The 24,356-nt window shown below is 42.9% G+C and overlaps 1 long non-coding RNA gene across 1 annotated transcript; it reads left to right on the top strand.

Annotated features, from left to right (window-relative positions):
- The first annotated feature begins 705 nt into the window (after window positions 1–705).
- On the top strand, window positions 706–12,469 carry LOC131491527 (uncharacterized). The gene is made up of 3 exons (XR_009251500.1): window positions 706–1,137; window positions 2,617–2,748; window positions 8,910–12,469. It is a non-coding gene; the product is annotated as an uncharacterized LOC131491527 (long non-coding RNA).
- The last annotated feature ends 11,887 nt before the right edge of the window (window positions 12,470–24,356 follow it).

Below are 24,356 nucleotides of genomic sequence, written 5' to 3'. Positions count from 1 at the left end.
CCTGGGACTCCGGAGTCTGCACGGGCTTCCGTCTCTGCCACTCAGGGGTGACCTCGTGCCTCCACCGTCAGGTTGCGCTGAGGGCCTTCCCCTCGGCGCTCTCACGAGCCATCGCCCGGCCTTGCTAGAGGCGCCCGGGCCTTCCTGGCAGCTTTCCAGAAAACAGTTTCCAGCGCTGGCCGGGCACCCTCGGTGGATACTGGTCGTGGGGGAGCGTGAGACGCTGGCCTCGCCAAGCCCCCGCGGCAGCTGCAGCACCAGCTGTGGGCCAGCCGGAACCCGGCGTTGAATACGGCAGCTGTGGGCCAGCCGGAACCCGGCGTTGAACAAGGCAGCTGTGGGCCAGCCGGAACCCGGCATTGAACAAGGCTCTCTGGCTCCTTCCACTTCTTCCACCCCTGCGGCGGCCTCACTGGGAGGGTGTGCATAGCGCTCCAGCCCCTGGGACCATGACACTGGAACCTGGGCCCAGGGACCTGCCGGGCAGCCAGGGCAGTGCGGCCTCAACAGGCAGCAGTCAGTGAGGCTGATGGAGGTGACCTGCGCCGAGCTCCCGCAGAGAGGGCGGCAGGCGCTCAGGGCCTCTTGAGGCCTCTCCGGGCCTTCGTAGGCCGACCCGGGCCCCTGCGGCCCCAATGTAATGCCCTGCGGGCTGAGGTGAGGGACTGCTGGTGGAGCCCCGCAGGCAGAGCGGGAAGGCCCCATCCTAACCCGGTCCGTGAGGGGGAAGCCCCAGCTTTTCCTTCCCGACTCAACATCCTGAAGGCAAGCCAGGCTGACCACCCCCGGAAAGCGTGAAGAGAGCCCCAAGCGGGCCCCGCCCCAGACTTCGGCCCCGCCCCTGACGTGGCCCCGCCCTGGCGTGGCCCCGCCCCTGGACGCAGCCCCGCCCCCAGAGGCTTCCTCCAATCTCCGTCGTCAATTCCCTCACGGTTATTGACCGTTACCTGGGTGTGACACACAGGCCAGCAGTGAGGGAGAGAGAGAAGGTCCCCCAGGGAAGCTCAGAGAAGAGGGAAGGTCGCCCAGAGTTGCAACATAGTGCAACAAGAGTTGTGATGATGAAAGTGAAGACACCCATCCTTCTTTGGGAGGGTCAAGGAAGGCCTCCCGGAAGGACCCCTCCTTCACACAGCAGTGAGGAAGAAGGAAACGAGGGTGGGATGCAACCCTTTAGAAGATCTGATGACGAAAGGCTCCCATGGGAAGGCTTGCGGTACCTGTCAGGAGCAGGCCACACAGCAAAATGTGTTGAGGAGGAGACTTGAGGAAAATGAAGGAGGTCTGATAGAGTTTTGAGCAGTTTGAGGGGAAGGAGACTCAAGAACCAATGATGTAAACTCGACAAGGGCAGGGAGTTTTGTCTTTCTCACTGATGTGTCCCAAATGCTTGTAACAATGACTGTGATACTTTACCCAGACCCCTCTGGTTTCAATTTGGATATGGACAACGCACAGGTGATGGAGTTTTTGGAAGCAACCTACTTGCCCTTAGCCTGTGTCCCAGGACAAAGCCGCTGAAACAGCATCTCATCCTTTGTTCCCAAGTGATGTTTTGTACTTTATTCCAGCTGGGGCAAAAACTATGGGTCTTGTTCATTAGGGTGTCACCTAAGTCCCTGGGCTGGGAGGGTGACTGCTTGGATTGGTATGTCCCCAAGTCCTACCTCCTCTCTTTGATGCATGTATGTTTTGGATATCCTAAGGGCCCTCTCATCCTTTGGGGCTACATTCTTTTTCTGGCTTTTCCTTGGGGCCTGAAGCTTATGGACACAGGGCTTCTGCTGACCCAGGCTGCTCCAGAGCTGGGGATGCTTTGACCTTGACTATCTCCCTCAACTGTTTAATCCTTGCAAGAATTCCAATTCATTCCTAAATTTATCTCCATTATCATATTCCTAAAGTGGAAACTCAACTTAGAGAAGGTACCCTCCTTCTTTGGTAAGTTCTTCCTCTCTAGAACTTTCCTCCAAGGGTGGGGGGAAAGGTCTGGGGATTGGTTATCTGCATTTGGGTTGCAGGAGGAGGGCATTAGAGACTAAATAAGAGAAAGTGGTGAGGGACAACGGTCAAAGGACAGGAGAGTAGCCAACTTGCTGTGCAGAGTAAGGACCTCAGAAGAACTAGCTACATTTCTGCTGCAGAGTCTCTGAAGGTTTGGGGATTTGTAAGTTCCTACAGACTATGCAATTTCTCTAGTTCACCTTCACATATCCAGAAGGGTCAGAGGGCTATGGAACAGCAAGTGACACTAAGGGAATCACAGAACAATGGAGTTGGTAATGTGTCCTCTGTTGTTTTAGAAATGATCCCCTCCTTAAGAAAGGGGCGCCTGGGTGGCTCAGCCGGTTAAGCATCTGACTTCGGCTCTGGTCATGATCTCACAGCTCGTGGGTTCGAGCCCTGCATTGGGCTCTGTGGCGACAGCTTAGAGCCTGAAGCCTGCTTTGGATTCTGTGTCTCCCTCTCTCTCTGGCCCTCCCCTGCTCATGCTCTGTCTCTCTCTCTGTCTCAAAAATAAATAAATATTAAAAAAAAAGTTTTTAAAGAAATGATCCCCTCCTCGTTGTCCTCCCAAATCTGGAAATCTGTACTCTTTGTGACTTGTACCTCCAGGAGCTTCTGGACAGTAGAGCCGAGGAAAGCATGTCTACCTACATCTACATATCTGGTTACAGGATCTACCCAGAGATAGAACCTGATGGACAAAGAGAAAAAAACTCCTGCTGGAAATCACAGTATGAGAAGGTAGGGAGAAACAAGTCCTCAGCAGACACCTGCCACCAGAAGGTGGAAATGAGCAAGTGTTTCGAGCAATCAATGCTTGAGGTTGTTGCAACAGAAGAGGCCAGACAGAAGGGGGTTTTCTGAAGATGAGCTCTCTGGGACAGTGCTCAGTAAGACTGAAATCAAGCCAAAAACCAACACTGTCAGAGTCCAGCAATGGTGGGGTAGAGACAGTTGGTGGAGGGGGCTGACAGGCAAATGAATCAGTGGGATTCATGGAGTGAATGGAACGAGGTATTGGTGAGAAATGGGAAGCTGAGGTCCTTACAAAGAGGGTAGCATCATACGAAGAGGTGGGATCTGGTTGCGTAAGAGGGTCTAGTAGTTCTGCGTGTTCCAGAGGAGAGGAGGAAGGGTAAATGAGGGGAGTAGAAGACAGTCTGTTACGATTGTAGCTCCAGAGGCAAAAAGGGATCTGGTGCCCAGTGATGAGACTGAATAAGGGAGCCTGGGGTCAAATGGAAGCAGAGGGATCTTGGGGGAAAAAATGAGGACACTGGTTTGTGGGGATGAAGGAAGGATAGTGAAAGATGAGGTGAGACTAAGGCAAGGAGGATTCCCAGGCAGAGGAGATAAAGCCATCATTGGAGTGGTAAAAGAGAGGATTGAGAATTTGGGAGAGCCTCTGGCGGCAGTAATAGGGGGAAAGCAGGGATGAGGGAGTGGGGCCCACTGTGAAGGGCAGAGCACAGAGAGAAGGAAACAGGCTCTGTGGGAGCAGAGTCAGACACGAGCTAGGGAAGTGCAAGGGTTGACAGGATTCTGCAGGGTCCTGGGAAGGGAGGCTGATAAATAGGTCAGAAGCGAATGGGCTCAGAGGCGCCTGGGTGGCTCAGTTGGTTAGGCGTCTCACTTTGGATCAGGTCATGATCTCACAGCTCTGTGAGTTCGAGCCCCACATCAGGCTCTGTGCCACCAGCTCCGAGCCTGGAGCCTGCTTTGGATTCTGTGTCTCCTTCTCTCTCTGCCCCTCCCCTGCTCACATGCTGTCTCTCTGTCTCTCAAAAATAAAACATTTAAAAAAAAATGTTTAAAAAAAAACAGTGAATGGGCTCAGCCTGAAGGGCTGGTAATGGGTTTTCTGGAAGGTCTGGTAAACGAGTGGAGGCCAGAGTTAAAGACAACTCAGGCAGAGGAGCCGAAGGAACAAAGGGGACACTGACAGAGCAGCATCTTTCACAGGCCTGCTAAAAACAGAAGGTCACCCTCCACACGGATGCCTTCCCAACCCTCCCTGCTCAGGTCTTGACCCAGCAGTTACTGACACAGAATAGGAACAAGAGGGTCTGGAGAGGGTAAGGGCCCCTAAGGCATACTGCCCCTGCCCATTAGAACATCCTATACCCATGATACATGTACTTCCCTCACTTTGCTTTTATGAAAGACCTACATTACTACCTGTTTTCACTACCCGAAAGAATTCCAAAGAGAATTTTTGCTTTTACCATCAAAAGGTGAAGAGTGAAAATAGCATTCAGCGTTTGTGTTGCAGTTATAGAGGCAGGCCGCACCCCAAGCAGTAGCAGTGGCAGTGAGAGCGACCCCACCAAGGTCCTTCCCCAGGAACTACACTCAGCATCTCAGCCTCCAGCCACCAGAGCTCTGAACTATGTCTGTGAGCATCTGTGCTCTATCTCAATTTATTCTGTGCCTCCCTTAGCAAGATGTGCCCTAAGGTATCAGAAAAGCCTAAGAAGTTTTTTTTTTTTTTTTTTGGGGGGGGGGGGAAGGTGGGAACATTCAAAATAATTTCTAGAAATGGTAATGTTTGATTTATGCTATTTTTTTCTTCTTTGGCTTATGAAAGTTTTCATAGGAACACACTAGTTTTGGATAGTGGAGAAAGCTGTACACCTTTTATAAACCTCATCTCAAGACTTGCTTTCTCATTCTGTTCCCCGTGGGTTCCTCCTTCAGGAACAACCACAGGCATCACTGGGGCCCCAAAATTGTACAGCCCATCTTAAGAAGCGAGGAAACAGAAAAGAAGGGAAGAGATTAATCACTTCCAGAAAAAGTCCCATGCCACCACAGCTTCCTTCTGGCAAGTTCTACAGGCTGGTAAAACAAGAGACTGAGTTACATGTTGAGAAAGTGAAAATTAGTTTGGCCTGAGACACTGAAAATCCACCATGCCATTCATCAAGCTGGGAAGACAGACACAGAACACAGATAAAGCCAGCTGCAAAATTAGCAGAAAATTCTATTTCTCCCAAGGAAACACTGCAGCTGTAAAGTGCCCTAATGACACTCAGTAGCATGACTATTACTTTGTTACTAAGAAATCTTGCTTTCTAAAATCATAGTTTATCAGAAACTTCATTTTTGAAATAATTTCAGTAAGAACAAAACATCCTACTGTTGCCTACAGGATCTAATTCACTTTGACACAGAGCAACTGCCTTGATATCCAACCCAGGTACAGATTCAAGATAGGGGTTCAGGGGTATAACATTCTACATCTATCTTAATTTGTAGTTTCTAAGAAAAGGAGACTTTGTGTCCCATTTCACCATCCAGACCTGATGTTATCCCTTTTACATACAGCCCTCCTTTGCTTTAACTTATCAAAATACTGTTTCATATCAATTTCAGGGGAGCCTGGGTGGCGGTTAAGCGTCTGACTTCAACTCAGGTCATGATCTCACAATTCGTGAGTTTGGGCCCCGCATCAGGTTCTGTTCTGACAGCTCAGAGCCTGGAACCTGCTTTGGATTCTGTGTCTTCTTCTCTCTCTGCCCCTTTCCACTCGTTTTCTCTCTCTCTCTCTCACTCTCAAAAATAAATAAATGTTTAAAAAAAATAAATTTCACCTAAATGCCATCCCTCCTTAAAACTGCATCATAATTTTTCCCTTTCTTGGTGGCACATGCCATGGTTCCTCTGGTATGTGACCTCCCTCGTTGCAACAAGCCAATAAACCTGACTTTGTCAACTATAAGTTTGTTCCTGGTGTCCTGATTAGGACACCTGAAGGTTCTCTTGATACTTGGTCAATACCCTCCCTACTAAGCTTTGGCCTCCTTAACTCAGTACTGATGTGCATATCTGAGACTCCTTGAATCTCAAGACACTGAAGGTCTCTTTGTCTCTGATTGTATGATTTTACACTGAATTTAGATTCTGATATCAAAGGACCAAAGATACAACCAGTTTAATATTTGTCTGCTAGAATTTTTGGTTTCTGGTCAGACCTGAGTGTCCCCTGGTGAAGGTTGACTTTTAACACCATCTTCTGCCTTATGTTTGTCCACCAGCTTCTGTTTGTCTATGAGAACTTTCTCCAGTCTTCTCTGGGTATGAGAAATTGGCTTTGAAAGATCTCTCCACACAGAGCCAGGTGGCTGCTGATTTCCCAGGTCAGCAAGTAGAAGCAGCCTAACCTTAGGGCTGAGGACTTAAAACACAAGTGATATTTTACCTCTGAACAACAGTCAAAAAATCTCTCATGGGCTTGTCTGCTAATAAGTCTGTGCTAGCACCTGGCATAACTTCACCGAGGATAAATTAGAATTATAGTGGCCACTAGGGGAACTTTGACATGAACAGGAATGTTCATTTGAGAAATGCCTAAGGCAAAAAGGGAACAGAAACTCTCAGGAGATTGTATAACTGGTCTAAAAGAGAGAGATCACTGTGATTAATGTAGATTTCCCCTCTGTTTCCATTCTGTAGGGATTAATAAACACTGGCTTTTAATTGTATGGCTTGATAAAATTGTCAAGGGCTTGAGTTACTGTTTAAACCTATAATGACTTTGTCTTTTGGGTCTATGTATATATGAAACAGGTTTTCCTGCATCTAAACTTTCTCCCTTCTCCTTACAGAGAAAAGATAACCTTTTTTTTAAATATTTATTTATTTTTTGAGAGAGAGACAGAGCGTAAGTGGGGGAGGAGGAGAGAGAGAGGGAGACACAGAATCCAAAGCAGGCTCCAGGCTCTGCGCAGTCAGCACAGAGCCCGACGCAGGGCTCAAACCCACGAACCGTGAGATCATGACCTCAGCCGAAGTCAAACACTTAACAGACTGAGCCACCCAGGTGCCCCGAAAAGATAACCTTTTACATTGATAATTTCATATTTGTCTAAAGCTACCTCTTACTTTTTTTTAAAGTTTATTTATTTATCAGAGAGAGAGAGAGAGAGAGAGAGGAAGCAGGGGAGGGGCAGAGAGAGAGGAGAGAGAAAAAATCCCAAGCAGGCTCCACACTGCCATCAGGGAGCCCAATGCAGGGCTCTAACTCACTAATCACAAGATCATGACCTGAGCAGAAGTCAAACATTTAACCAACTGAGCCACCCAGGCACCCCACTCACTTTGTTGTTGGTCTGTCCCTCTGTTTTTCCCCCACTTGGGAATTTTTAAAGATCAATTGCTCAGACAAAAAAAAATCATGGTCATTATTTTGCATACTATATAGTCAAAAATGTCAAAGAATAAAGAAAATAAAAATGTCAGTAAACTATTTTGCATTATAAAATGTAGACAAATGTATTTAAATAGTAGCCTTCATTACTATAGCTATGCGAGATCTTAGCTTCAATATAAGAGCTTTTAAATTTTTGTTTAAGTTTATTTATTTTTGACAGAGACAGAGTGTGAGCATGAGCTGGGGACGGGCAGAGAGAGAGGGAGACACAGAATCCGAAACAGGCTTCAGGATCTGAGCTGTCAGCACAGAGCCTGATGCAGGGCTTGAACTCACAAACTGTGAGATCATGACCTGGACCAAAGTCAGATGCTCAACCGACTGAGCCACCCACACCCAGGTGCCCCTAATATAAGAGCTTTTAATTATGACTTTAAGATTACTCAAATTTTGTTTCATGAATACAAAGTTTATAAAGTGTATTTTTTAAAGTATCCTGTAACTGTCTCATAAATAAATTTTGGATAAATTAGAATGAGTTAATCAAATTGATTAGAGACAATATATGCCTATATTGCCTTGTGGTTTTTTTTTTTAATGTTTATTTATTTTGAGAGAGAGATAGAGCATGAGCAGGGAAGGGACAGAGAGAGAGGGAGAGTGAGAATCCCAATCAGGCTCCATGCTCAGCATGGATCCCAACTCGCAGCTTGATCTCACAACTCTGAGATCATGACCTCAGCCAAAATCAAGAGTGGCATGCTTAACTGACTGAGCCACCCAGGCGCCCTTGCCTTGGTTTTATTATATAAAGTTATTGCCCTGGTTTTATTATATAAGATTAATGCTAAGACAGTATTCTAGTTTATATAAAACTAAGATTAAAACTTCAAGATTTAAACCTTCTAAATTTTGTATGTTGGTTTTATGGGACAAGAAAAGAATCACGGTTGAAGCAAACTTTTCAAGATTACAAAATATAAAATTGTGTTTAAGTAAAATCATAGGACAGATGTCTTTTAAAGGGTTCTGATCTTATAAAATTCGTACAATACTATGAATCATAAGGATTTAATGTTTTAACTAAAATTATAATTTCCATATACTTAATTAAAATGTTAAGACTTTAGAAAATGTTGAATTACTTGATATATAATATTTGGATACCTGAACAGTTTCTAAGCTTTGAAATACATGTGTAATATATATAATAGTTTTAATTTATCCTTATTCACATACATTATATAAGAACTATAGATTAATAGAATGTATAAATGTTTAAAGATTTTATTTTTTTTAAAGTAATCTTTACAACCAACATGGGGCTCAAACTCACAACCCTGAGACCAAGAATCACACACTCTACTGACTGAGCCAGCCAGGTGCCCCTTAGATAAATTATATTTTAAGATTAAAGTTAACTTTATTATACATACATATTTATGTATGTCTACATATACATACAGAGGTACATTAATAAACTTTAATTCTATAAATGACAAAACGATAATTTCAAGGATATATTCAATGTTAATTGATTTATTCACAGAAAAGGCTTCTAAATCTCTTACTGCAAATTATAACATAGACAATACACAAAAAGAATAAAATTCGTGTTTTCTTTCCATAAAATGACCTCAGTTATTTTGTGCCTAGATAAGAGTTTTCTTTTGAATCACCAAAATATTCTATTAACTCTCTGTCCTAGCATCCTTTTGAATAATAACACAAATTTCCTTACTTTTTTAAGTTACTACATCAGACCTCAAAGAAAGAGTGCAGTCAAAACTCCGTGAGAAGGACCTTACTAGGTACTGTTAACAACTAACACAACAGGGAACCCATGCCTGCCAAGTCAAAAGGCATAAGCCACATGAAATCCCTGGGAGGCTGTCCTGAGACCTCACACAGAGAAATCTGAGGAATCATTCCAGAACAGATAACAGCAGGAAGTTGCACCTCCCACCCAAGACCATTGGGACCGCACTGGTAACCACAGGAAGTGCCACCTTCCCTCAAGATCCACCAGACAAGACCACCAGAGCCACCCGCTGCAGCGCTTTAACCTGCACGTGCTTTTGCTCTTTTCCTTTGTTCTTTCCTCTCTGCAAAGTTAAGGTTTCAGTTGTTAACACTTCTTGTCTGTTAACCAGGATACCTCCAAGGTCTTTATCTTTAATACTCTTTGTTTGTTTTTTTACCTTAGTCACTCCTCGGTACGAGTCCAGTGCCCGGCTACAACATGCAATTAATTACACTGTCTGTTGGGTTTGTACTTACTTTCCTTCGGTGCCATCCGACTTCCTTTGCTAGAAGTATCATGGAATTAATCAAATGATTTCCTAGGTGATAAGACTCAACCAAGAAGGGATCTAGGGATGGACAATATTGTTAACAGGTCAAACAACTAGAATTCTAAAATCCCCTGTCATGTCATACATAGAAAGGAAGTATGGGTTCCTAAACAAAACAATGCTCAGAAAATTAGCATTATGAAAATTAGCTGTTCCACGCAAATTTTCACAAAAAGAAAGCCAGTGGTGGTGGTAAAATAAGTGACAAGTAGGAGTTTTGAGAAAATAGGACACAAGGAGGGGGAAAAGATGGTAAGAGTTCACTGAGGGGAGATAGGCTCCAAAAAGGTACTCGGGCAAAGAGGCAACAGAGGGAAATATTCCTCTGGAGAGTCCACAGACTATATTCCCTATATTCCCTATAGGTTTCTGAGCCAGTATCAATCCCAGGCTGCACTGGGCCCTGTCACTGCATAAGTCATCCTAGGAAGAGGGATACAGGAAAGAGGGGAGAGAGATTCATCTCCGGTTCACCAGAAAAGCTCGTCCTGTGCTTCATTAGGTTCTTTCAGTCATCCTCTCCAATGTGAGAATCCAAGAGCTTGGGTTACTTGTGGTGAAGAGAGGACCAACGTGATATTTTAGGAGGCCGAGTGGAATGATCCTTTGGGGCAGACTCTTGGGGGACTAAGACTCTGAAAGCAACAAAATTAACACACAAGATAGAATAGGCCATGACAATAATAGGAAGGCCTTTCACAGACATTATCTCATGGGATCCTCACAACAACCCTGTGAGGTATGGAGACCAGATGATACCTCAGAGGAGGAACCTGAACCTTGGGAAGTCAGACAGCTTGTCCAAAATCAGGATCTGGGGTTTCTGCCTCCAAAACCAGTAGTGTTTCCAATATATCTCACGTGGCCCTCCCCATGGCAGAACAGAGAATCCTTGTTGTGAACCTCCCCTCTAAGAGTTCTGTTTTCTAATGGGAATTGCTCTAGGAACTGCCATCCGCAGAGATTGTGGACCTGGGTCCTCGTGGACAGGTGAGATTAAGGTTGACGATACAAAACCTTGCCTTTTAATGCTAGACCTTTGTTCCTCTTTCTGACTGTGCACTGATCTTAAGAGACTACAGTGAGTGGCTAGGACCAAATTTTCATGCTCTTCTCTCTAGATTAGCTGCAGACATTCATTATTCACTATTCACGGATAATCTGATTTTCTAAATTAATAGAGCTCTGTTAGTCACTTTAAAGTGAATAGAATATTGTCCACTTTTCCTTCTACAAAAATTTCAAAAAGGGTTTTCTGTATGTCAATCTCAACTATTTTTCAGTCCCTATCCTCTTCAGGTAAAGGACACAAATTGCCCAGAACAGAAAGTTCATGTGTATTCCTTCACATCGGACTTGACCCTGATGACAGAGCTTGGGTTCCAGCATCTGATTTGAGGCTTTCAAAGGCAAGGAGCACTGTTCTCCATATCAGCCCCAACACAAAGGGAGGCCCTGGCCCAGAGATACCGGAGTTGGAATCACGACTGATGAATAGAGTTGAGGGACTCTGTCCTCCACAGGTACCCCGAACACTCTTTATAATCCAGTCTATGGCAGGTGACTCACTGTTATCAGGGTTCTATAGGAGCCCTCTATCATCCCAGATAGAGGGACTGTGAGCTTCAGATATAAATCCCAGTTCCCACTCCTATGCCTGTCCTGTGCCCTGTGATGACATTCTAGCCTTTCCTGAGAGTTTCCATCTCAGGTGGCTCTCTGTATCAACATAATTGGTGTAGAAAAGTAGGAAGAGGAGAAGATTCCTCTCTGCTGGGGGCTGGCCCTAAGGTTCCTTTGCCATATTGATGTGTCTGTTTTTCCTAAATGTTGGTAAAATTTGCTTCCTCTGTAAATAGTAGAGGAATAGAAAAAGGAATCCCATACTCACAGAAAATATAAAATGGAACTAGTGCCCCAACGCTCATTGAGAAAGTATCTGAAAGCAGAGTTTATCTGAAGTGCACAGAAGCCTCAAACAACTGAGCGCTGAGAAAATGTACTGTAGACTAGAGTTCTAGGTCCCCACCATGGAGTTATGGAAAAGTGACAGTGTTTTCGATGTGGGAGAGGGTCCTTAAAGAGGAAGGTGAATCCACAATCCCTCTCCACAGCATCCAGCCTAGTAGAACCCTTCACTCCTCCCCAGCCTTCTAGATCCTTCCATCCTTCTCTGGGCCTTAGTATTTTTCCAACTCCATCCTTTTTTCATATCACAGATATACTTATGCCTCCTACAACCCAGATATTATCTGAGTTGTCCCCCTTGGTCACCTCAGCTTTGATCCTACCAATTACCAATTATATAGCCTTTGAAAATGTGAAGTTGTTCCAGGAGTTTTTACTAACTCCCAGGAATTTAAATTCTCAAGATTTCCTGTTCTCAATTCCAGATTCCTAGCCAGCATTAATCCAGACATAGGATACAACTCCACCTTTATGTTTACCCAAAAGTGTCCACTTTCACATAAAGCATTAGTGAGCAATGTAGCCTTTACAAAATGATGATGAAGAGGACTGGGGCAGACCTCACCCTTGGCAAACAATTTTAAAATCCCCAACTGCTATAAACACTGACTTATTTCCTTACCTGAAACAGTCTTAGCCCAGGGCACCTAGTCCTTTCCTACCCATGTGATGAGGCTTTGCCAAAACTGGCAGCAAAAACAAGAACGAAGGATAGATCCTCAGTTAACAGTGCTACTGGGATACTGTTGCTTTTAGGTACTTTCAGTGAACAGAGAAAGTAAAAGAATCTAAACCTTGAGTTCGTATTAATATATCAAATTTAACACAGGATTTTTACTTTAATTTCTCACATGTATCTCCTTTCTCCCATAGTGAAAAGTTTGGATCTTAACATTAACATTCTTATTTGTCCTTTCCTAATATATAAATTATATATTTCAAAATTATCATGCAAATATTACTCCTAATAATAAAACTACTGCGTGAAGTCTGAAATTATTTGCAATTCTTTTTTCATTAGAATATACCTCACCAGGAATGTATACCAGAAGAACATGTTCCAGGATGACTAGAAATAATTCTTTCCTCTGTCTGGTTATGTAACCAATTTGATAAAGAGTTAAGGTTATTAATTTCAATTAATTTTCAATTTTAGGGTTAGCATTCTTTTTCCTGATTTTAGTCTTCAGAAAAAAAACAAAACGTGTACTTAGTTCAAAAGTCAAAAGTAAACTATACTTAGAGAAGTCTCACTTCCAACCCTTTCCTTTGATTCATCAACCAAGACATACAGATGATAACATAGCTTGGATTTCTTCCCTCAGGATGTAGAAGGGATATGAAGAAAGGCAAGAGAAGAAAGTAGAAAGACTATGGTTCAAATCCCCTACTCTTTGAAGGTGGGCATTTCCTATGCCTTTGAGACTTGATTTCTTCACATGAAAATGGGAAATGCAATACCCATCTAGAAATAATCTACAGATTAGATGAGGTAACATGTGAAATGCCTGGTCCACAGTAAATGCTCAAAACGTGAGAGCACTACTCAGTATAAAAAGATCAATGGGACTTTGAAATGTTAGACCAACTTGTCACCTAATTTTGGCATCTTTTAAAAATCCTTCTACATAATATAGAAATAATAATAATGTATGCTAACAGTCTGGAACAGAGGTCAGAAGACTAAACAAAAACCTATATTTGAAGAGAAATAAAAGTAACTTTTTTTTTTTTCCAAAACAAAAACACCAGACTTGTCTGGATGGCAGTGGTGAGGTAGACTAACAAGAAAAGACATAAAAAGAAAACTCAGACTATGACTATGTTAGGGACTGAATATTTGTGTCCCCCTCAAAATTTACGCCAAAACCTTACCCACCCCTGCAGTGTATAGTATTAGGAAGTAGGGCCTTCAGGAGGTAAATAGGATTAGATGAAGTCATCAGGGTACAGCCCTCATCTGAACCCAAACCCAAACCCTAACCCTAACCCTAATCCTAACCCTAACCAGAGCTTACTTCTGGTCTCTTTTCCCCCATGTGAGGACACAGCTGGAAGAGAGCCCTCTATGAACCAGGAAGCAGGCTCTGACCAGGCACCCAATCTGCTAGCACCTCGATCTTGGACTTCCCAGCCTCTAGAACTGGGAGAAATAAATGTTGTTTAAGCCACCCAGGCTATGGTCTTTGTGTTACAATAGCCCAAACAGACTTAAGGCTTTTTGAAATAATACAGAAGCCAAACAAACATCTGTGATAGCACTACATGAAAGGGAAATAAAATCCTTAGAAAATGAAAAACTCAGACTGCGTCAAAAAATGAAACCACACTCTAGGCTGTCTGTCTATAAACTACATGCCTAAAATAGAGACTCAGAAAAATTGGAAAAGCCAAGAGACCTCATAAAACAATAAAAGAATAAAAGCAGCTTAGAAAAAAAAAATTTCACAAAATCATGAGTTTCTAAAATTCTACTTAGGGACTTAAAGGAGAGAAAATTTATTTTTGGAGAGGAAGATACACGTTATTTTAGGATGGAAAGATACAAGATTATGAAGATATCTGTTTTCCCTAAATCTATATATCATTACAATTATAATGAAAACACCAACATGATTTGTGGCGGTTTGGGTCAAATGTTACCAAAATTAATATAAAAAGAAGAAAGTCATAATACAGTCAGAGATATTCTGAAAAATAATAGTAATAAAGGGGGAGGGTGAAAGTGGCCCAAAGATATTAAAACATTTTAATAAAGTTAAAGTAAATAAAGCAGTATGGGGATGCCTGGGTGGCTCAGACAGTTGAGCATCCAACTCTTGATCTCGGCTCAGGTCATGGTCCTGTGGTTTGTGGGATTGAGCCCTATGTCGGGCTCTCAGCGGACAGCATGGAGCCTGCTCGGGATTCTCTCTCTTCCTCACTCTCTGCCCCTCCCCCATGTTTGCTCTCTCTCAAAAATAAATAAACATTTTTAAAAATAAATTAATTAAAAAGTATGGTATTGACACAAATATACAGGAATGTGGATGTGAATGGTCCATAAATTAACCCAAATGTGTATGGAAATTTAGCATCTTATAAAGGAGGTATGGCAAATCAGGGAGAAAAGATGGGATATTCAACAAAGTTGGGGCAATTGCTTAGCTGTTTGGGTGGAAAAACTGGCTATAACTCTCGCCTTAAATATGCATATATTTTTTTAAACATAAAAAGCTCTATAAGATTATCATCTTGGAATGGGAAAAGCATTACTATGTTTGAAAAAAATATTTTTTATCTTTATTTATTTTTGAAAGAGAGAGAGAGAGCCGTGGAGGGGGACAGAGGATCCAAAGTGGGCTCTGCACTGAGAACAGAGAGCCCAATGAGGGGCTTGAACTCACAAACAGTGAGATCATGACCTGAGCTGAAGTCAGACACTTAACCGACTGAGCGACCCGGGCGCTCCGAAAAACATATTTTAAAAAGCATAATAGTAGAGGATGGTTTTTATAATAAATCCAAAGAACACATAAATGTACAAATTCCACAGCATAAGCATTCTCATCCCTTCACACTCACTCCATGGAAGCGGGCACAGGTAAAAATCAGGTGCATCTGGAAAGGCATTTTAAAGCATAACCTGAAACCCAGAAATCTTAAAGAGAAAAGACTGATTTGTAGTTCAATATAAACGGGTTTAATATTTCTGTATTAAAACAAAAGGTAAAAACACAGTGGAAAACAAATGACACACTGGGAAAAATCAGAGCTCAAATGATAAAGAATATATTTTATGCCACATTCTTACAAACCAATCAGTAAAAGGATTAATTCACAGGAGTTCGCACAGAACTATATATGAAAAGCTCTTCAACTCATTTGTGAAACATAAAATCCAACAACAATGAGGGTATCTTTTCCTCCCATGAGAATAGCAAAGGTAATGGAAATTTAAACCAACATATTTTTCCGTACCTGCATAAAAATAATACTGGGACCTGCATATTTTCTATTGCTATGTTGAACAATATTGAGAACAAGCAAAACTAATGTAGCTATTCATTCCAGGAAATGCTTTACTCCTAAAGATTACAATACAAAACAACTAAAATTATTTACTCTTCAGGACTAACTATTGTTCATTAAGGCTTGCTGCAAGATCTTCACTTTGTTTTGTCCACTGATCCAAGGCTATTACATCACAAACTAAACAATCCCAATCAATTTCCCACCTTGCAAGATCTGGCTAAGTTTGTTCTTCCCTGGGTACTTTCTCACAGCCCTAGAGGTACTGGCTGCTCCCTACATTTGCTATTTCTATATTCTTTAGAATTCTCTTTCTTATCTGTTAATCACCTTTTACTCGTTAACAGTTCTTTACAAATTCTTTATAAATTTGTTCAAATTACCAGTGTGACTTAAGCTCCTAACTACATGCCAACTGGTGTGCCTACAAACCATGCAGGTGAGGGCCAATATTTGTTTGTTATGCTACCCTAACAAATTATCACCAATGTAGGAACTTAAAACAGCACAAATGTATTACCTTATAGGTCTGCAGGTCAGGCGTCCAGTACGGATCTCACACTAGACTAATCGAAGTGTCATGAGGCTGCATTTCTCTCTGGAAGCTTTAGCTCAAAATCTGTTTCCTGTTCATTGGGTTTGGGGCATAATTCAGCTAGTTCCTTGTGGTTGTAGTACTGAGGTACCCATTTCTTTGCCGGCTATCAACTGAGAATCATTCCCAGCGTCCAGGGGCTATCACATTCCTTGGCTTGGGGCCCCCTTCCTCATCTTCAAAACCAGTAATGGAGGGCTCAGCTCTTCCCTCCCTTTTTCCATCTTATCTCTCTAACCCAGCCAGTAAAAGTTCTCCATATTAGTGATTCTGTGATTGGATTGGGCCCATCCAGCTAATCCAGGATAATCTCCCCATCTTTTATTTTTATTTTTTTATTACTTATTATTTTTTTGTTTTATAAAGCATGAGCAGAGGAGAGGGGCAGAGAGAGAGAGAGGGAGAGAAAGAATCTCAGCAGGCTCCATGCTCAGCATGGAGTCCAATGTGGGGCATGATCCCATGACCCTGGAATCATGACCTGAGCTGAAATCAAGAGTTGGATGTTCAACTGACTTAGCCTCACAGGTGCTCCTCTGCATCTTTTAATCACATCTGTAAATCTCTTCTATCATGTAAGGTGATAGTCACAGATTCTTGGAATTAGGGAATGGACATCTTTGGGAAGACCATTATTCTGCCTATCACATTCAAAATTTAATTCATCTCCCCATCTCAAAACCAACTTTTCTTCTTGTGTTCCCTACCTTAGCACCAATATTCACCCACTTGCCCAAGTCAGAAATCTATATTTATCTCCATAACCTGCACTCGTCTCTCCTTCTCTATTGTTACTACCTTTGTGTTACCACCCTCATTCATCTATGAGTTACATCAACAACCTCCTGCTTCCAACAGTCTCCCTGAGTCCAGACTTGTTTTCTGAGAATTCATTCATATTGCAACAGAGGGTTCAAAGTAGTTAGCTCAGGCTACTATAACAAAATCTCATAGACTGGATGGCTTAACCGAGAGAAATGTAGTTCTCAGAGTTCTGGAGGCTAGAAGTGGAGATGCCAGCATGGTTGGTTTCTGGTGAGAACTCTTTCCCTGGCTTGTAGAAGTCCATCATCTTTTTTTTTTTTTTAATTTTTTTTAACATTTATTCATTTTTGAAAGGCAGAGAGAGACAGAGTGCAAATGGGGGAGGGGCAGAGAGAGAGGGAGACACAGAAACAGAACAGGCCCAGGCTCTGAGCTATCAGCACAGAGCCCGACGCAGGGCTCGAACTCACGGACCGCGAGATCATGAGCTGAGCCGAAGTCGGCCACATAACCGAGTGAGCCACGCAGGTGCCCCAATAGAAGGCCACCATCTTGCTGTGTCCTCACATGATAGAAAGAGAGAGTAAGAGCAAGCTGTCTGGGGTCTTTTCTTATACAGACACTTATCCCATCATAAGGGCCCCATGACATCATGACCTCACCAAAAACCTAATTCCTAATTATCTCCCAAAGGCCTCATCTCCAAATCCAGGGTTAGGGCTTCGAAATATGAATTTGGGGGAGGGACACAATTCAGTTGATAACAGAGCTTTTCCCCAAAAAGCAAATACCTTTCTTACAATCTTTCTATGCCCCCCTGTGCTTTTAGCATAAAGTCCAATTAGCTTGACTTTCAAGATCCTGTATCATCTGTCTCTACCTACCCCATCTTACACCAGTCCCTCACATACTCTAGTTAACTGACCTTCTCTGCCACCTGGAATGTGTTGCATTCTTTCTTGCCTCTGGGCCTCTGCTTTTGGTGCTCCCCTCTGCCTGTTTTGGCTAGATCCCAATTTTTTGCTTCTTCAGGGAGGCTTCTCTGACAGTCTGGGCAGTTCCTGGTCTAGGTCTGGTGCTCCTCCAAGGTATTCCCATTGCACCGTGTATTTCCACTTGCCCCACTGCCTGTTATTCTCTGCCTTTCCTATTAGCTATCAGCTCCAAAAAAGAGGTATTATCTTTTTTGTTCAACATTATACTCCAAATGTCTAGCTCATGAATTTGTATATGGTAGCATATAATACATGTTTGTGTATATTTGGACAGATGGTTGGAAGGTTGGATGGATGGATGGATGGATGGATGGATGGATGGATGGATGGATAGACGGATGGATGGATGGATAGACGGATGGATGGATGGATGGATGGATGGATGGATGGATGGATGGATGGATGGATGGAAAGGTGGATGGATAAACGTGCTGAATTTGAGGTAACTGTTGGGAATCCAGGTAGGGCCATGCAGTAGACAGGTACATGGACATGGAGTTCAGGAGAGAAGTCCAGGCTACAGAGAAGCCAAGTTCATCCAAGAACACATCATCAGCTTTCTCTTAGAAATGTATACTTTGAAAAGAGTCAAGAGTATTGTGCCAGATCCTAGTTTCAAGGGTATTTATCTTTATCGCCTGGGATAATCTTTCTTACCACAGCCCCCTGGTATTCATGGTCCTGAACTTATTACTCACCATGAGCTGTTTCCCAGCTACCTTATTGTAACATTACACTTTGAAGAAATTACCCTCATTTTACAGGTGTGGAAATAGAGGCCATGAGGGTTACCCTCCACAGTGATTTTCAAGGATTATAATCAGTGTTATGGATCCTATGAATTGCTCCTTCCACCTCCATTCCATCCTCCTTCTGGATCCACAGTAATCAATACCTTGGCTACCAGATACAAGTGACTCTTCAAAATTAAGTTTAAATTATTTTAATTAAAACAAAATAAAAATTTAAATTTACTTCCTCAATTGCCTAGCCACATTTCAAGTGTTCAGTTGCCACATCCAGCAACTGTATTGGACAGTACAGATGAAGAACAACACTTCCTTCATCACAGAAAGCTCTACTGGACCATGTAGATCTAAAGTGCCTTCCTGTATGGCAGAGATCAGAAAGCTAAAACTATACTTCCCACACTCCTTTGCAGGTTCTGGATGCAAATATTGTTTACCAATTAGATATGCTTGTAGGAGTCTGATGAGGCGAAAATAAGATATACATGGGGCACCTGTCTGATTCAGTCTGTAGAGCATGCAACTCTTGATCTCAGGGTTGTGAGTTCAGGCCCCACATTGGTCATAGAGCATACTTAAAAAAAAAAAAAAGATAAACACAACCACGAAGACACCAAGATTTTCTGCAGCAGCACACTAGCGCCTGTTTAGCTTTCTATGTGTCAAGGTGGCCATGGCATTGGCATTGGCCTTGCCAGCAGTGTCAGCAGCTTTGTGATGCCCACTTCCTTATCCCAGCTCAAAGCTCCAGTGTAAGTTCTTGAACTCAAGTTCTTAAGGCTTAAGAAACGGTAGTTTTCCAGGTGCGTCATTTCCGGAGTGTTTTATATACCTAGAGGCCCAGAACCAGAGCCAGTTCCCCCAACACTCATCACTATTTTGGTAAGCAAAATTTGATAAGATTTAACATATTAAAATGTCTTCCTGCTTAAAATATTCAGAATGGACACCAAATTTTGATTGATGTGGAACAAAGCAGATTTACAGCATAGCTCTTGTGTTTCCAGATCACTCCTTTGCTTTCCAAACTCCATAAATGCAATCCAGTCTTCTAGCAATTGAACTAGGTAGCTATGTACTTAACTGCCTTTTGAAATTGTTCCCCCACTTCACTCTCTTTTAAGATATTACTTATGCCTTTCCCTATGAAACTTAATCTGTCTGCAAAAGGGGTGCCTAGCTGGCTTAGTCAGTTAAGCGACTGACTTCAGCTCAGGTCATGATCTCACGGTTCTTGAGTTTGAACACCGTGTCTATCTCCTCACTGACAATGCAGAGCCTACTTCAGATTCTCTGGCTCCCTCTCTCTCTGCCCCTCCCCCACTCAGACTCTTCTCTCCCCCCAAAAATAAATAAATAAACATTAAAAATTGTTTAATATTTTCTTATTTTTATTTCTTATTTACTTATTTTTTTTTATTTTGAGAGAGAGAGAGAGAGAGACAGAGAGACAGAGAGACAGAGACAGAGCACAAACTGGGGAGGGGAAGAGAGAGAGAGGGAGACACAGAATTCGAAGCAAGTTCCAGGCTCCAAGCTGTCAACACAGACCCCAATGCGGGGCTTGAACTCACAGACCATGAAATCATGACCTGAGCCAAAGTTGGATGCTTAACCAACTGAGCCACCCAGGTGTTCCTAAACATTAAAAAATTTTAGAAAGAAATGTGTGGTCAATAAGATACTAATTCTTTGACCTGATCCAAGCATGCTTATAGACTACAAGTGCATTATAAGAAAATACACTGAACAGAAAGCAATTTTTTCTAAGTCCACCCTACTGAATGGCATAGATTTTCTTAGATAACAAGCATATTAGCGTGAATTCGTTCAATCAGGTTGCGTTCTAATTTATTCCTTTGTGAAATGAGCTAGACTAAGGAGTTGGGGGATTTGGCTGAAATGTAGGGGAGGTGGCGATTTGTAGGGAAGACAGGCCAGAAGCCTAGGGCAGAGTGGGCATGAGGCATCCGGTCATTGGAGAACCATCATCACTATCATGACTCTCTTTCCTTGCTCTCTAGACCCACAACTCAGACTATGAGTTATAAAGGTGTCTGGGAGCTAGCCTGGGTATGTGTCACCATGAATCACATTGATTCTATGGAAAAATATGGTCTCAGTTCCAAACAACTGGAATGTAAATGAATTGTCAGATCACTTTTCTAAATTGGGTACAGCTTGTTTCAGTTTCCTGCCAGCCTCTACCTGTATGAAACAACCAAGCCCTTTCTATTTATGAACTTAAGACTTTAAAACTACCAAAGCATAGTGAGCACCTATTTTCAAAAACATATTCTGGCTTATGGGGGGTGGGGCACAGCATGCCACAGAGCAAAGCTCCTGGACCCTGGAGTCACAGAGACCCAAGTTCAAATCATCTTCCCATGATGTTTAACTGTATGATCTTGAGCAAGTTACTGCTATGTTCTGAGTCTCAGGTTTCTCGGCCAGAAGATGGGAGAAAACCCTATTCACAGGATTATTATAAGGGTTATATGAAACAGCTGATTTGCTTACTCAGGAAACTGTCAGAAAAGGAAAAGTGATGGACAATAGCCCTACAGAGAAATTCCATGCCCAGGCTAGTAATTTTCCAAAAGGGAGGGACTTCTACCTGCTCTGGCCTAGAGTCCTTCCAGTTTTGCTCAAAATATCACCCATTTCCTATTGTGCTCGCCCCAATCAAGTCAGAGAAAAGGATGAACTTCTGTGTCCAAAAGACCCCCAAAATATAGTAGTTTAAAGAAGATGGAGATTTCTGTCACTAATGGCCCTGAGGTCCAGGTTGGCAAGGAGCTTTTCTCTATGTGGCCATTCAGGAATCTGGGCTCTCTTCATCCTACTGCTCTGCCATCACCTGTCACGGGCATTATCCTTGTCTGCATGGACAAGGCTGGGTCACAGGCACATTCATGTCCAGCTCAAGGGATGAGGAGAGGGAAAGCTGCTGAGGACACCTGTTTTAAGCTGAAGATGACCCAGAAGTCACATGTAACACCTCCATTCACACCTCATTGGCCTGAATTTAGTCACATGGCCACACTTAGCTGCAAGAGAGGCTGCTAAATGCAGTCTCCAACTGCACAGCCATGTCCCCAGCTGCAAATCTTATCAAAGTAGAGAAATGTTTTGCTAAACCACTATCATTCTCTGCCACAGCCTTCCTTCTGCTTTACTCTTCTTCAACAACACTTGACTTGTTCTTGGTCTAGCTGTGAAGCTTTACCATTTACTAAATTGGAGCTCGGCTAGGGGAAACTTCCTTAATGTCCTTGGACCCTCTGGTGAGATTACAATTGCCCATTTGGGCTCTCTAACTCTAATGAAAAACTGGGGCCCAAAGAGGGAGCCATGGGAGCTCAGACCAGGGACAGGGCTCTTCCCAAAGCACCACCCAGCTGTTTTCTGAAGACATGATTTTTGAGGTGTGGGGCCTTTTCCTCCAGTGTGGTGAGAGATTCTGGCTTGCCTGTTCCTGGAGGTGACTCATTCCTGCTCTTTGTAGAGACAGCACAATCACATTGTTTCTGCAAAAAGTATGCTCCTGTGGCACCCACAGACATGTCCATTCCCCTTTAAGCGATTCTTAAAGGATTAAAAAGTACACATCGTGAAGGCTTCAGGTGTGCCGAGCTGCACGTAGCTCAACTAGAAGATCGAGTGGTGTGGAGAGAGTGCTGCTGCACTAAATGCTGGGGAATCTCACAATGGTCTCAGCTCCTGTATTCATCAGCTACATATCCTTGGGCAAGCTGCTTCTCAACCTGGGCCTCTATTTTCTCATCTTAAAAAAATTGACCAGGGGCGCCTGGGTGGCTCAGTCGGTTAAGCGTCCGACTTCGGCTCAGGTCACGATCTCATGGTCCGTGGGTTCGAGCCCCGCGTCGGGCTCTGTGCTGACTGCTCAGAGCCTGGAGCCTGTTTCAGATTCTGTGTCTCCCTCTCTCTCTGACCCTCCCCCCGTTCATGCTCTGTCTCTCTCTGTCTCAAAAATAAATAAATGTTAAAAAAAATATTTTTTTTTTTTAAATTGACCAGATCATTTTTAGACTCCTGTTCCAATCCCCCAGTTGTCCATGACCTTTTCTTGCCTGTTTCTTATTTGGAACACCTCAGCAGTAACTAAAGAGAAAAGATACCTCTTTGCTTCTCATTCGTTTATCCTATGTCAATTACTCAATGTGTGAAAATCCAAGGTTTCCAAAGAGACTAACTCCGTACACTTCCTGGGGACTGGGACCCAGGGCTCATAGTTGTTTGGGCCAGTCTCAGCCAGATGTCAAAGGAGTTTTGACATAGTGTTGACTATTGTCCCCATAATCCAAGTCTGCAGAGAGACTGAGGTAGACAGCAGGCACTGAGAGACATGAACAATGTATGCAATGGTTGAAGTAGTATTTCTCTTCTTAAGCTAAGACTCTGTGGACACACCCCAAAACAAGAGATGTCCTGAGGCATAAATCCTTGTTTCTAAGGGTGAAAATGCCCAAAGCCATGGCTGTCCAAAAAACCCACTCTAAGAGGACAAAAGAAAGAATGAAATGTAAATGGGAGCACCTTTTTCAGGCTCTTACGATAGGTTACCACAATTTCTAGTTTTTCTCCTTTTCTTAAAAATAAGTTGAGCAGATGGCATGTTTGGTTGGGGGAAATCAAAAGGCACAGAAAGCTGTAAAGTAAAAAGTGAGTTTTCCTCCTACTGTGTCCAGGGATCTCTGTTCTCAGCGGATCCCTCCTTTCACAGACAGCACATGTCCCCATACACACATAAATGTGGCGTTGCAATTTTGGGGGCTCTTCATAGTTGCCTTAGTTTTTATGGAATTTCCTTAGTGAATGTAAATCACATTAAACATTTAAAATATCTCTGTGCCGGGGATGCTTGGGTGGCTCAGTCAGTTGAGTACCTGACTCTGGATTTCAGTTCAGGTCATGATCTCACAGTTTGTAAATTCAAGCCCCTTGTCAGGCTCTGCACTGGCTGTACGGAGCCTACTGGGATTCTCTATCTCACTCACTCTCTTCCCCTCCCTGCTCACTCTCGCTCTCTCTCTCAAAAATAAATAGACATTAAAAAAATCTGTGTGCTGGCGAGGATGCGGAGAAAGTGGATCTCTTTTGCATTGTTGGTGGCAATGCAAGCTGGTGCAGCCACTCTGGAAAACAGTATGGAGGTTCCTCAAAAAACTAAAAATAGAACTACCCTACGACCCAGCAATTGCACTACTAGGCATTTATCCAAGGGTACAGGTGTGCTATTTCGAAGAGACACATGCACCCCCATGTTTATAGCAGCACTATCAACAACAGCCAAAGTATGGAAAGAGCCCAAATGTCCATCGACGGATGAATGGATAAAGAAGATGTGGTATATATATATATACAATGGAGTATTACACGGCAGTCAAAAAGAATGAAATCTTGCCATTTGCAACTACGTGGATGGAACTGGAGGATATTATGCTAAGTGAAATTAGAGAAAAACAAAAATTATGTGACTTCACTCATATGAGGACTTTAAGAGACAAAACAGACGAACATAAGGGAAGGGAAACAAAAATAATATAAAAACGGGGAGGGGGACAAAACCGAAGAGCCTCACAAATATGGAGAACAAACTGAGGGTTACGGGAGGGGTTGTGGGACGGGGGATGGGCTAAATGGGTTAAGGGGCACTAAGGAATCTACTCCTGAAATCACTGTTTCACTATATGCTAACTAATTCGGATATAAATTTTTAAAAAATAAAAAATTAAA

The sequence above is a fragment of the Neofelis nebulosa genome, chromosome 12 (genome assembly GCF_028018385.1).
Source record: "Neofelis nebulosa isolate mNeoNeb1 chromosome 12, mNeoNeb1.pri, whole genome shotgun sequence".
In the NCBI taxonomy this organism is placed as follows: Eukaryota; Metazoa; Chordata; class Mammalia; order Carnivora; family Felidae; genus Neofelis; species Neofelis nebulosa.
This window is presented reverse-complemented; position numbering and strand designations above follow the sequence as displayed.